The sequence below is a fragment of the Pelmatolapia mariae genome, linkage group LG12 (assembly GCF_036321145.2).
Source record: "Pelmatolapia mariae isolate MD_Pm_ZW linkage group LG12, Pm_UMD_F_2, whole genome shotgun sequence".
In the NCBI taxonomy this organism is placed as follows: domain Eukaryota; kingdom Metazoa; phylum Chordata; class Actinopteri; order Cichliformes; family Cichlidae; genus Pelmatolapia; species Pelmatolapia mariae.
Window position 1 is genome coordinate 20469294 of NC_086237.1, and position 14438 is coordinate 20483731.

The 14438-nt window shown below is 39.2% G+C and overlaps 1 long non-coding RNA gene across 1 annotated transcript in view; it reads left to right on the forward strand.

Annotated features, from left to right (window-relative positions):
- LOC134638527 (uncharacterized) overlaps positions 1–7027 on the forward strand; it is a 36180-nt gene extending 29153 nt beyond the window's left edge. The window contains exons 3-4 of the long non-coding RNA XR_010095261.1: positions 3473–3570; positions 6779–7027. This is a non-coding gene — a long non-coding RNA (uncharacterized LOC134638527). The remainder of the gene's footprint in view (positions 1–3472; positions 3571–6778) is intronic.
- The last annotated feature ends 7411 nt before the right edge of the window (positions 7028–14438 follow it).

Below are 14438 nucleotides of genomic sequence, written 5' to 3' on the forward strand. Positions count from 1 at the left end.
TGCGACCAGTTAACGGTTACTTATTCTCACAATCGCAGGTTTTTAGCTGTCAGTGCATTTCACATTATATATTTAATGATCCGTCCTGCTACCATTTCACAGCTGTCTCTATCTCAGAGTTTTGAATGCTATCTGTCAGTGTTCTTCACTTTCCCTGACAGTATCTAAAGGTTTCCTTGAGAGGGAGAGTGCCTGCAGGGTTGACCATACATCTCAGTCGAGAAGCAGGAGTCGACCGCTGAAAACAAACACAGTATGGCGGATACCATCTAATCTGCTGAGCGCCATTATCGTTTAAGATATCAGTATACTCCCTTCCATACCCACATGAACCCACCCTCTAAACCAGACGCACTCTCTCCCTTTGCTCTCTTTGAGGTAAAAAAAAAAAAAAGAAGCTTGTGTGTTGAAACTGAGAGTGAATGTAGTCTATTGTTGTGGTGTAACCGGACTCTATAGCAGGTTGTTTGATCCTGTTTTGGGCCTGAAAAGCTTTTTTCTTACTTGAGCTGCCAGATCAGCTGAGAGGGTCAGACAACAGAGTCTATTTGTAAAGTCCTCAGTCTGTCCGCTTCTGGGTTTTGGGGGAGTTTTTTGTCCTTTTTTTCATCCTCACTTTGTCAGCTCAACTTCCTCATCCAGATTCAAGCTAGAGTCCAAAGTTTTAATTATAATGCAGAGGAGCATGCACTCGTTCACATACTCTACTTAGACACAGATGTGTGCTTTTAGGTGCATGGTGCTGCTCTCAATGTCTCCATTTATTCCCTTTTCTTTAAACTGGATCTTCCTGTGCCTCTCTCTCTCTACTGTGGAGACACTGGGATTATATTCCTCGCTTTGCACCTCTGGTGTGGCAGTGGCAGAAGGGAGAATGTTACTGGAAAGTGTTTAGATGACAAAAGCTTTCGCAAATTGTTTTGTTAAACCACAATACTTCCCGTGATACATCCAAGCTCTCGTTGTATTCCTGTTTACCCGACATCATTTCATTATTTACATTACAGCATAGAACCATGCCTCTGTATTGTCGACTGTTTTGGGAGCTGACTTGCACTTCTATGCCTTTGTTACTGTTTTGACATTGCACTCTCAATTTATGATCTGTTTAGCGTTCAGTGTGGACAATGTGCATGCAAATATACTCATCCCATTATACTGTCTCTCTTTGTATGTCAGCTTTCTTGCCTAAGAGGTATAGATGTAGAGTTGGTTGGGGGGAAGGGTTTGATAGTGCTGTATGTTTTTTTGTTTTTTTTGGAAGGAGATTTGCGCACACACACACACACACACACACACACACACGCATCTGTGCCGCCAAACCCGTTTCAGACGTGAGAAACTGTACCTTAATTTGCATAAGAATAATTGACACTTCAAATTAGCCTTCCAATCAAAGAGGATTATTTTTTCAGCATATGTGCAGCTACTGAGCACTGCCATAGTGGAGAATATGAAAGGGAGGGCAAAGAGTGTAGGAACGGGAGGGGGCACGTCATAAAAGATTAACCCTTTCACTTCCTCATCTCAGACAGGAGGAGCTGGCGTGCCATTTTATTGCATATATAACTTGATATGCAGTTTAAAAAAGAAAAAAGACTTTTGCAGGAGGAAAAAATGATTTCTCCTATAAGTCAGAGGATACTGTAAGACTCTGGTAGGGCAAAATGGTGCATCTGATTGATAGGTGTTTTACGTTTGAAAGCCTTAGGTGCACTGACTGTGTTATGTGCACGATAATACATCTATATTCACCTTGGTGGCACTGGGTACAGGCCAAGAGAGCGAGCGCTATTAGGCAGAGCATATGAGCGTGTGTGTATGTGTGTGTGTGTGTCAGAGTGAATGTGTGCAGATTGAGGGTTTGCCCACATTAAACCATTAAAGCAAGTGCAATGTTGAATTATTGATAATGGCTAATGAAAAGGATCAGTTCAGGATGAACTACAGGCTTAACCACAGCCCTGAGGCTAACACACACACACACAAGTACATGCATATACACCCATTCTCCAGGTGCAGCATTGATTTCAGCTTTTCTCCAACTGGAGTCAAATCGGTACCAATGTGTTTTTTTCCCTGTTTATAGCTTACTCGTCATCATTCCATCATCTTTAAAGGCCCATAATGATCCATTCCAGTGAGGAGCAAAGGAGGCCACAGCAAAAAAAATAACTCCGGCTTTCTTCCAGGCCTTCGCATTTGACAAGCAGAGAGCCTTTTTTAAGGTTGAGCCAGTTTTCAGGGAGAATAGGGACAGAATTCATTTTGGGGGAAGGGGTAGAGAATGGGGACTGAGGGTTTGGCGCCAGCCCCTCTGAAGCGCTCAGCATCCCCCCGCTTATGGGATGGCGGATGTGTCTGGGTGTATCCATGACAACCTCACTGCATGCAGGGATATACCACGGCAACATAGCCAAGGAAAGTTAAGAGAGTAGATGTGTGTGTGTGTGTGTGTGTACGTGTCGGTGTAGATCCATTAAGGTCCACATACTGTATCTCAGAGAAAGTATTCTCTCAGTTAGACCGGGAACCTGCTGAAGCCTCAGTTTGCTGATAGACATATATCTTTAGCCTTTGACTCAGAAGCTAAACATAAATAGATGTGCTCTTTGTAAGCCAGTTTTTTACTTTGACACAGTTGTAAGTGAAAGCGTCTTCTTGCTAATGGTTCAGCATTTCCTCCTATGTGCTGTGTGTTTTATGCTTTCGCAGATACAGACAGGTGCACCCTCATGTGCACTCAGGTCGCTGCCTAACAAACATTAAAACACAGACTAACACATTCTCAGACACAAAGTCACACAATCACTCTCATGAGTCTTGCATAGCTCAAGCTGTGTTATAATAATCCCATCTGGGATGGCCTGGAATTTCACTCAGAAAGTACCTCATAAAGTAGCACATATATGTGTTTCAGTGTGTGTGTGTGTGTGTGTGTGTGTGTGTGTGTGTGTGTGAGAGAGAGAGAGAGAGAGAGAGAGAGAGCACAAGGTAGACAGTGCACAAGAGTGAGACAGAGGAAGATGCTTTCTGTGACATGGAATATATACTGTTTTATATTTTAAATTCACCTTTCTGTCCATACTCAAGCACAAATGCACACAAGCACACACTCACAGATGTAGAGTCAAACTCAGATCCTGCGGGAGTGTATTTTTAACCCCAACTGCCTGTGCTTTTGCTGAGGGGTTAAAGGGCCGAATGGAGAATCAAGTAAATAATTCACAATAGCTGAAACTCTTTCGATGTAACCTCAGAATGAACGGGGGAGGGATACCAAAGAGACTTAGTTATGTAGTGGCACAATATAGTCCTGCAAAATCCTGCTTTGACTTAACGGTAAAAAGAAACAAGTAGGTCAATAAGTGGAAAGGCCCCTCACCTTCTGATTAAGTCTAGTTACATGGAACAACTGTGAAATGTCTCTATATATACAGCACTAAACAATATACCTGTCCTGTTATTTCAGGTTTGATGGACCAGAAGTCCATCATGATCCACAAACATCTGGAATAATGACCGGAGTCTCCGACTAAGGACGTGGAATACATTCTGCTGATCACAGAGGTAACCGAACTCTCTCCATTGTTACATGGCCTGCTCTGTGCATCCTTTTTCTCAGAACATTTGATATGGAGGTGTCTGTAAGACACTTTTGAGTGACATTGCCTCTGTCAAATGGCTGATTGAAGGAGACATAGAGAGAAATGCTGTGCTAATGAAATCATCTGACCCACATCCTTTTGTGCTATCCATTTCTCCAAAGACACAGAAAGGGCATTTATACAGGTAAACCTTGACTGGTCCCTGAAGTGAAAGAGGGGGTTTTTCAGAAGGAAGAGGAGCATCCATTATTTACTATACTGAGGTTGCTAGACACTTAAGAGATAATGCAGTGCTTCAAGCATACAAAACATAGAGCCTCCTTGGTGCTGGTGAGGCCATTGTTGTGTGTTTTGAACATGTCTGTTTCCATCCATACTGACAGATGAAAAAGAATGTGTCTCCCAAAGGTTCAGAAGCTTGGACAGAGATAGACAGAGAACGGAGGAGAGGCAGGCAATGGGATGGTGGAGAGATGTGTTTGTGTGTGTGTGTTACATCTCTGTGGATGTTCGTTTTTGTGTCTGTGCATCTGTGCATATGTATGTCTGTTTATTACCCCCCAGTTTGTTTTTCGGTATCTGCTCATGCACTTATATGTTGAAAAACGTATCCAGTCATAGACTGCATAATGCAAAATAAATAGTCTTATTTAGTGCATGTGCCTGTCTATACATACATCATGTTCCTGCTGACTTTGTATAAATATTCTCTTCCAGTTCTAATAGACTTCAGTCAGGTCTTATTCTCTGTAGATTAGCAGCATCACTTTCTCCCTCCTGGAGACTGGAAGCATCTGACTGTTGTCTACTGGGAGTAGTTAGCAGGAGGAGACTAAGGCATACAACTCCTTCCACCCTGTTACCAGACTTGGGGCAACACCAGATACTACTTTCTGCCTTTGTCAATTTCCTGGGGGACACTTTGACATGAAATCCTTTTTATTTTCTTGTGGATGAGGAGAGAGCACTCCCCAAAATTCCAGTGTTTTTCTGCATAAATGCGCATTGTGATGAAGAGCACGACAACTATACATGTTTACAGATCCGCTCAGGGAAATTCCAAGTCACTGAACAATATCCGTAATCTAAAATATAGATGTGTGCATGTGTGTGTATTTTATAACATAAATGATGAAAATAGTGACAAGGGGACCTATTATGCTCATATTTCAATTTTAGTTTTGGAATCTACTAGTGTTTATGGCTAAAACATATTGGTTCAGTCCCTGAATTCAACCTCTGTATAATAAAAAAGAAAAAAAATTTTTTTTTAACTCCTCTCCCTTTAAGGCCAACCTCCTTTTAAATAAACTGTCTTCTGATTGGCTACTCCTCACAAGCAGAAAGCAGGCCAGGCTGCTATGCTAACAGCCAGAGATGTTTGACTGAGGTGACCACGTTAAGGATAATATCATTGTCTTTGACATTATATAGATCCAAGACTGCAACAAAACTTGCACTTACACTGTTTGAGACTTGGCCATCAACCAGTATAAGGCCACAAGTATCATAAAGCTAAAAATAGGAAGATCATATTTCACAACTCTTGGGTTTGTCTCTCTCTGAATTTTACAGTCAATGAAATGTTATGACAACCAAGAAAACGAAGGCTAAAACTATTAAAAATGCCCTAGTTCGTAAAAGATGCAAAACTCTCTTTGGAACATTTGAAATAATAAAGTTATAAGAACATATTACAATATTTTACCCTTTAAGTATTCATCTTGAAGCACGAGTTTTCACAGTGTGCTTCATCTCAGTCTTTCTGTTTTTTCTTTAAATATTTTACACTTTGGTTGAAAGTTTTTGAAAGAGGCAAATACAGCAGATCATCCTTATAGGCATGAAACTGCAGTGTCAGCAGAGGACATCAGGAGGATGCATAGAAAGGCACATGTAGTTTTGACTACGATCAGCTGCCACAAATAGACAGGCAGGCAGTGTTTGCCCTTGAGGAGTTGTGAACAGATAGGGTGGTGTGTTTGAGTTGTCTGAATCCACCTCCCTTCATCTTTTGGAGTCAGGCTGAGTTGGACTGCTGATGGCCCAGGGACCCCATGCCAGCCCTGAACTATTTTGTACTGTCAGCCAAACATCAGACAAACTTGTTCAAGGAAACATGTCTGGCCAAAACACTACATCCATAAATTCTTGTTTTCTCTGAAAAAAAAACTTTGGGGAGTTACTGATTTATTGCAGCTTGTAAAGGTGTAGTGCACTCTTAAAGCTATTTCAAGTGGTCAGTTAAATCAGCAAACAGCAGTCACAGGTTCGTAAAATGACATGCTTTGTTGTCTTTGTAGTCTGATGCAGCTGACGAGACACTCAGCCACCCTTACTGTCTCAAATGACCCCAGCTGTTCTGTACAGCCTATACATTTGTATTGGGCCCCTTAATACCTTCCATGCTTGTCAACGAGCTCTATGGTTTCGAGGAAATTTAATACCATAATGTCTTTTTGGAGGAAGGGAGTGTCGGGTATGGCAGGAGTAATGGAGGAAGGGCTGGAAATGCAGGTAACCCAGGTTAGGCTGAGGGTACAGGGATCCGGTAAGGCGTTCCCCAGACCTTAGAGTCTTCTAGGCTTCTCTATTAGAGAATAATAAGCAGCTGTAACCCTGAGACACTCCCAGGCCTGTGTCCTCAGCTACAAAAACCTCCACTGGGCTTCTTATCAGGTTCTAAGGATATCATGTAAGACAATACATGTGAGAAGTGCAGGGAGAACAATAGGAGGAAAGTGCAGTGTGATATGAGGGGGACTAATGTCAGCGGATATTGCTGAGGCCTTTGTCGCCTTCAAGTACACTGGGAACTCGCAGCTCACTGAGCTCCTTTCATTCAAGGCTCATGCTCTGGGATGTGACGAAACTCTACAACAAATGCTGTCCCTCACGCTTGATGGCAAACTGTAAACACGGAGGTTATGTGTTTGTTGTGTATGAAGCATAACTCACTCTTTCCCCAATCTTGGTGGAAAAATTGTGTTTACTGAAAGCTAAAGAGTATTTCCTAAACGTTGTGTGCTGTACATTTTTTTCCACGCAGCATCAATATTTTTCTTTAAAACTGTAATTAATAAACTCCTGTGATAAAATCTAACACTGTTGTAATGATAAACTCATATTTCTCTTCTATTTCTTTTTCTTTGTATTTCTCTTTTTTTTAGGTAAATAAGTTATCCTGATTAAGAAGAACGGAGCCAAACTTTCAGCAATACAGAGCTTTACAACAGCCTGAAAATAGTACTTACTGTGCCTTTGTTGTGATGGGTATCATATTTTCTTTTCTTTTTTTTAATGGAAAAACACTTCTTAAAATAAGATGAAAATATTCTACACATTAAAACATGTATTTATTTCATGTCAGTGATTGAATTTAACAAGTATATTTTCTGACAGCTAAATAAAGACTTTTTCCCCCATAAGTGATGTTTTAAGCGCGAGTTATTTCTTCCTTTCTGTTCAGTGCTGTGGCACTCCAGGTAAAGAACAATGTGCTTGACATAATTGGGTCCTATGTGGTTATGAAAAGAGCACGCACACTGATAAAAGCTGGCAGTGTGATCAAAGCACTATGTGTCCTGATCAAATCACACACCTGACACAGTTGTAGTTTTTCCAGACAAACTTACGAAATGTAGAGGAAAGAAATTTCAGTCGGCGCCAAGAAGCCTTCCTCTTGAAAATCTCTTTCATTCAACACTATGAACCATTTTGACGCGCTGCTCCTTGTCTGTCAAATCAAGTGTAAGTGCATGTGCAATAATTAAGAATTACAATAATTATTATTTTTTTCTATATCTCCTTTGGGGGGGGAAATGTACAGTCTGACTTCTGTTTGTGCTGTCAAGGTGTCTACATAATTATATCCACACACTAAATTACAAAGACAAATTAGGATCACGATGTCTTACAAATTGTAATTGGTATAGAAACAATTTGGTTTTATCTTTCATTACTCAGTTTTTATGTCCTTCCTGTTGTACAACTACCAGTATACAGCACACCAGGCTACGAACCAATAACATCATAACACTTCATGAGGTAAGTAGAAAGCAAATGTTTGACACTGGAAAATGCAAACTGGACATGTAAAGGACACACACATACAGACAAACTCATACTGACGTCCTGCGTTTTTCCACGGTATCCAAATACCAGCGTCTGGTGAAATACTTTTTAAAAGTACCACTAAGTGTAAAAACCAACTTTATTTTTCATTTCAGTGCAGCTCTCTAGTCTATTAAGTTGTCATTTTAAGGGCTTTCCTGGCTTTCCAGTTAGCAGCATCAATTGAAACTGCTGTAAACTGTAATTGATTAAGTGATGGCTCGAGTTCATTTGTAGCATTTGTGTAAAGAAAATAATATGACATAGAAACCTGCGTATATTCCTCGATTATTCTATTTTAGCGTTGTCTAGCTCTTAATTAGTTTAATATTCGGTTTCATTTATAGTTTTAAGGGCCTCTAGTTAAAACACAGCACAGAATAAACACCAAATAAACCACAATTCAATGTCAAAATATTCCAGTAGTCTTTCTTTCTTAAAGAAAGAATAAAATTGAGTAAATTTGAGGCTTAAACGTTCTCCGCCTGAATACATGCCTCTATAACCCTCAAAGATATCAACTGCACAACAACTGCCAAACTCGCTTTCAAGTATCAGCAATATAACTGCAATGCACTGCAGTACAAATAGATGTTACACCAAAAGGTAGAAGTCACAAGCATAATTCCACCTCTTTGGAAATGTTTTTGTTTCAGAAGAAGGAGCATATAAAAATTGTGGTATGTAAACTTTCCCTTGAAAAGCCGTTGAATAAAATTCAGCTAACTCACAAGGGACACCACCCAGCAGGGGCCGTAAGTTAAACAACCTCAGAACAACTTTAATTTTGTATATTTTTATCAAACAAGCCTAAAGGCCAGTGCAAAACCTTCTTTTAATGTTAAATTTGATGTTATTTAACGACTGAGAGGACACAGTTATGTTTGTGGCTGGATTCCTTGTACACGCATTTGTAGGAGTGCAAAATTTGGAGAGGAGCTTATTTAAATGAATCATGCAAACTTAATTTACAAAGATTTTAACAGGGAATCTACTGCAAAGTACATTGACTGCAACACTGAAAAAAACGTCACATTTTGAGCCTGATTTGGGTCTGATATTTGCTGCTAGGAGTGGTAATTTTTGTCGAATGCCAAGTGAATATTTTAAGCACAAGATACTGACACAGGTGAATGCCTCAATGCCGTGAGTGCAGAGCTTTTTACTGACTCCCAATATTTGATTTGTCAAACTACAGAGATTACAGTGATTTAGGCAGGTCAAAGGTGTGTTTTTGATTAATGCCTGACTCTCACAATATGCACTATGAACTTTAATAAATACTTGCAACCCTGTATGGCAAAAACAAGAGTAATACAAACAATTATGCATAATCACTCAATCAAAATGCTTAAGGTAATTTTCTGTGTTACCCTACACACCCTACAGGACAGCTGTCACACAAGATTTACCGGTGAAATAGTTTTCACCAAAGCACACTATTTAGTTTCTTAGAACTTTAAAGTTTGCCCTTACATCTTAAGAAACTGCTCCCTCGTCAGGTCTGTTCATTAGTGACGCTAATTTAAAGCGCTACTGTTGGCTTGTGTTGGTCACTATTACAAGGAACTGCCTGTGAAAGCTATCTTATCTTTTTAAGTCGCTCAGTAGATTGTTCGCACACTTCCCACTGCCCAGTCTCACATTACTTTGATCTGCATAGTAACTCTGGTCCTTCATGGCTAAAAGGGAGGATCACTTAATAATTACTCTGCAATTAAATATTTATTTTTCACTCTGACTACTCATTATTTGCTGATTATGTATGTAATATGTGAGATAAATACATTCCATTCGGACCAAATCATTGTCTCTGTGATTCTGCACAGAATTGGAGGTCAATAAAATTAAGGCTTTTCTTATGAATTAGACTGATACATTTATTTTAATTGGTTCAATTCATTAATATGAATCTGGTGTCACTGAAAATCCAAAGTGCCACACTCTTCATTCTTCCCTCTCCTATTCTAATCACATTAATTTTCTCTGCTTCTCCCTACTTAACATTCATTGTCACTATTTTTCTCACACTTGCCCCATTTTCATTTCCTTTACCAGCATCATTCTTCCCTTCTTTCCTTCACCCATCTTTCAGGCTCATCTGTCCTCACTTGTCCTCTCCCACACTAAACCATTCTTTTACCACCCCTCTCATTCTTTTCCTCCCTCTCTCTCTCTTTTCCTCTCTCTCTCTTCTATTTTTCTCCCTCTCAGATGTCAGATCACAGTCTAGTCTTCCGCTTGCCCTGTCATCACATTTTTCACACAGCCCCATCCCTTAATTGGGCCTGTATCATCATATCATATCATGTAGAATACCTGATCACAGCAAGAGATGAAAGATGGCCTCCAACTATCCCCACACAGACAGACTGACACACATAAAAACATACACATTACACACAGCCGCGCTCACACGGATGCACGTCAGTGGTCATATGGGACATGAATCTAAGCTGAGGGTTGTGTCTGTGTAAATTTTTGCTCCTCGTGTTTGCAGCACATTGTCGATGTGATCGTTACAGTGTGACAGGTGAGATGGTGTGTATTCCACGAGTGTCCAATGATGTTTGTATCAACTGCTAGTGGCTTTTGTGATGAGACAAAGGATGCCCTGGAGCCAGCAGTGTCACATCTGCAGGTAACTATGGCAAAATAAAGGAAGCATCAACAACAACTGTCAGAGGAGTGTTAAAATAGCTCAAACATGTCTTGGTGTCAGTTTGAAAGATGCAACATGAAATCTTGTGCAAGCTCCCCTGTCATTTCTGCAGCTGGTAAAAACGACTTAGCACTGTAGTCGTTAACTATATAATGAGCTTCTCATTCACTTTATGTTCTTCCAGGTAACAAAGGTAACATATTAATAAATTAAGTTTATTTAAGTCTTAATTATGTTTATGACTTAACTGATAAGCATATTATATCCCCATTTAGGTCCATGGTAATAAATAAGAAAAGAATGGGAAATGGAACTGGGCAAAACTTTGTTAGCTTTTGCATGCATTGGCACTCACTGTTATAACACAGTCCAACTCATGTTGTTTCTAAGGGTATAACTATTATTATTACAGAGAGGCAGAAGCATTTGTTGCTCAGGTTCCACATTAACAGGGTTGTTGTTAGCCATAGCCGCTTAATGATAATACACAGCTAATGTGACTATGAGATAATTGCTAACAGTTAAACGTCTAATGTAAACATCTTCACCAGCAATGTTAACACTTATGATAACTTTTTAACATGTAAATGTTGAAATGGGAACTGTACTGACCTCTCCAAAGTCCTCAGGAAGAGTTCCTCAATATTGTGAACACAGCTAGCGCTAGAGCAGTTAGTTAGTGTATGGCCTGTGGGTCTGTCTGTAAAGTTCTGAATTAGCTGGAGGAGGTGAAGTTGACATCAATACTACTGCAAATGCATATCTAACCCAAAAATCTTTACTATCAACTACTATCTTTTTCTTCTTCTTTCAGCTGCTACTTTTAGTGGTCACCACATCTGCCCCCATTTTATCCTATCTTATATTGCACGTGATTTCTTAGTTTGGTGTATATTATTCGGACCATCAAACAAATGGTAATATTAAAAAAAGAGTAAATAAAAAATGTGGGTCATAAATTGTGCCAGAATTTATAAAGGGGAGAAAAAAAACTACCAAAATGCACCTGAGCCTGAGTTAAATAATTAATTAACTGTGTTTACCACATTCCAAACTTTCCACTTTCCAAAAAGGCAAGTTCAGGTCAATTTGAAACAAGAGATCACTTAAATAGAACCTGACAAAGTAAAAATAGGCTAAAAGATCTCAGTAAGCAACAAATCATGCCACCAGTGTTAGACGTGTTACTCAAAAATATGAATGTATTATGTACTACTTTTCATAAAATTAGTGTAACCTATTAACTTACGTTACTTAATTCCTCGCCAGAAAAAGTAATTTTTTACAATGTTTGTTACATTAATTTCACGTTACTCTGTGAAAAGACCAGAAACCGCTGGTACCTAATTACCAGTTAACAATAAAAACCCGAGGCAGCATTTCCACACATCAACACAAAACCCTATACTTGTTTAAGACACATAAACAATTTCTTTTTAGTTTATTTTTAGTATTGTTTAGTGTTCATGTGTGAACACAAAACCAACAAAGCAAAGATGAAAAATAGCCCACTTTAAAGCCACAGTGATTCTACTGCAGAAACATATACAGGTGAAAATGGAGGCTGAAAATGTTGAAAACCTAATGGGTCATCACTACCCTGTTTTACCTGTTGTAGTTCACGGTCTGGTTCCTGACCTGGTTCCTGGGCTGCAGTCACGACCCACTCAGCTTTAACATCACTCTGGATTCTTGGCTAGCTTTGTGTTAGCATGTGGTATGTACGGATGCTTGCTGGGAGCCAAAGTTGTATGTAGTCTGCATCTCACCAATCGCACCTTCTTGTCTTGTTGTGCAATTACAAAAAAAAAAAAAAAAGATCTCCACTCCTCAAAAACTGTAGAGCACCTCATCATTTCCCTCCTCCCGCAAAAACTGAATTCAGCTAACTGTAGCACAAGTGTTCAGGAAGAAAGTATGTTTGTTTGAACAATGGTGAGAGCCATCGTTCACTAATGGAAAAAATTCTGAAACAAAGGTGAAATTTCCTGGGACTGACTAGCCTAGCAAGAGCACATTGACTACTCACCTAAGAGGTCACACAAGAGCCCAGAATAACATCTGAAGAACTGCAGGCCTCAATTGCCTCAGTTACGGTCAGAGTTCATGATTCAGCAATAAAAAAAGGACTGGGCAAAAACTGTATCATTGGGAACGTTTCATGGCAAAAACCACTGCTGCCCCAAAAAGAACAAAAGGGCTATCTCACATTTGCCCACAAAAATGTTGATCCCCAAGACTTTTGGGAAAATAATCTCTGGAATCATGAGACAAAAGTTGAACTTTTTGGATGGTTTGAGTCTCGTTACATCTGCCACAGCATTTTCTTAAAAAAAACAAAAAAAAAACCCCATACCTACTGTCAAACAAGGTGGTGGTTGTGTGTGTCTGAGACTGCTTTGCTGCTTCAGGACCTGGGCGACTTGCAGTAATTGATGGAACCATGAATTCTGCTCTCTACCAGAAAATTTGAAGCAGAATGGCACCCGTTTATGCCCTGAAGCTCAAGTGGACTTAGGGTATGCAGCAAGACAATGATCCAAAACACACCAGCAAGTGCTCTACTGAACGGTTAAAAAACAAGCAAGGTTTTGGAGTGACATAGTCTGGTCTTAAATCTGAGCAAGATGCTTTGGCATGACTTAAAAAAGACCCTTCACGTGGGAAAGCCTTTAAATGTGGCTGAATTAAAACAATTATGGAAAACAGAGCGGGCCAAAGTTCCTGAAAAGTGAAATAAAAGATTCATCGCCAGTTATCACAAATACTTGTTTGCAATTCTTGTTCCCGAGGATGGCACACCCAGTTATTAAGTTTAGGGCACAAATTCTTTTGCACATAGGAGCATGTAGGTTTGGTAACTTTTTCTTTATTAAATGAGGTCATCACTTAAAAACAGCATTTTGCATTTACTTGGTTATATTTTTATAATATTAAAATTTGATGATTTGAAACAAATAAACGTTAAAAGCTAAGAAATTAGGAAGGGGGCAAATACTTATTTGTGGCACCATATTTACTGTTCCTCCTCTTCACATTTCCAATCAATTTCCATTAAGTTTACATTTCCAACTGTCAACATAATGGAACAAACGTATAAGAACTCCATAACTGACTCCTGCAAAGGCAGAACTTACCCAACACGCCCACTATGAACGTTTCAGAAGAAAAATGTTACTTTATTCGTTTAAAAAGGTATTCTGTAATTATACTTCTGTTTACAGCTTCATTAAAAGCAAAACTGGTTCAGATTGATCCAAAATTATCTGTTTCATTGAATCAAATAGAAAGGAAATGTCATGGAAACTCAAAATATTTGTTAATGGAATTTTAAAATGAATTAAAATAAATTAAATTTAAACTATTGAATGTAATTTACTTGCAGTAATTTGGTTTACGGTGAGTCGGTTAACCTTTAGAAGTAAAAAAAAAACCCCAAACAAACAGACAAACTGTACACACTACCTCAATGCAAAGTCATAGGCTCTCATATTTCACTAACATGGGTAACTTCCAGTAGATATTGATGCAATCATGTGCAACGTGTGTGGATAAACACAAGCACCTGGGTTTGCTCAGAGACCCAAAAAGGACACACACCTCTTTATTCCGTGGGTCTTGTCAGTAAACAACCACACATACATTACTTATTCTTGTAGAAGACATTAACGTTTTAAAGAATATATATGAAGGTCATGTTCTGAAAAACTAAAACTAATGGAAACTGAGTTACAAGCCCATTTTTATGTTGTTCTCCTGTTATGACAAAGTATATCCAGTAGCTGGGTTGGTGCCTCAATTATATGCAATGTGTGTATTGTGTACAGACACACAAGGTGAGTTTGTATCACAACAAATGCTTTGTCAATAGCCTGGCGCTATCCATGAAAGAGAACACAGATAATACTGTACTGCAGTAGTTCATGAATGAATGTGAAATCCAAAGAACACAAACTCAGTCATGTGAAGATGTGAATCTCGTTTTTTGTAGAATCATAAGACACCTGTCTACATCTTTCAGTATTGTTGAATGGAACCTGGAGAATTTGGGAAAC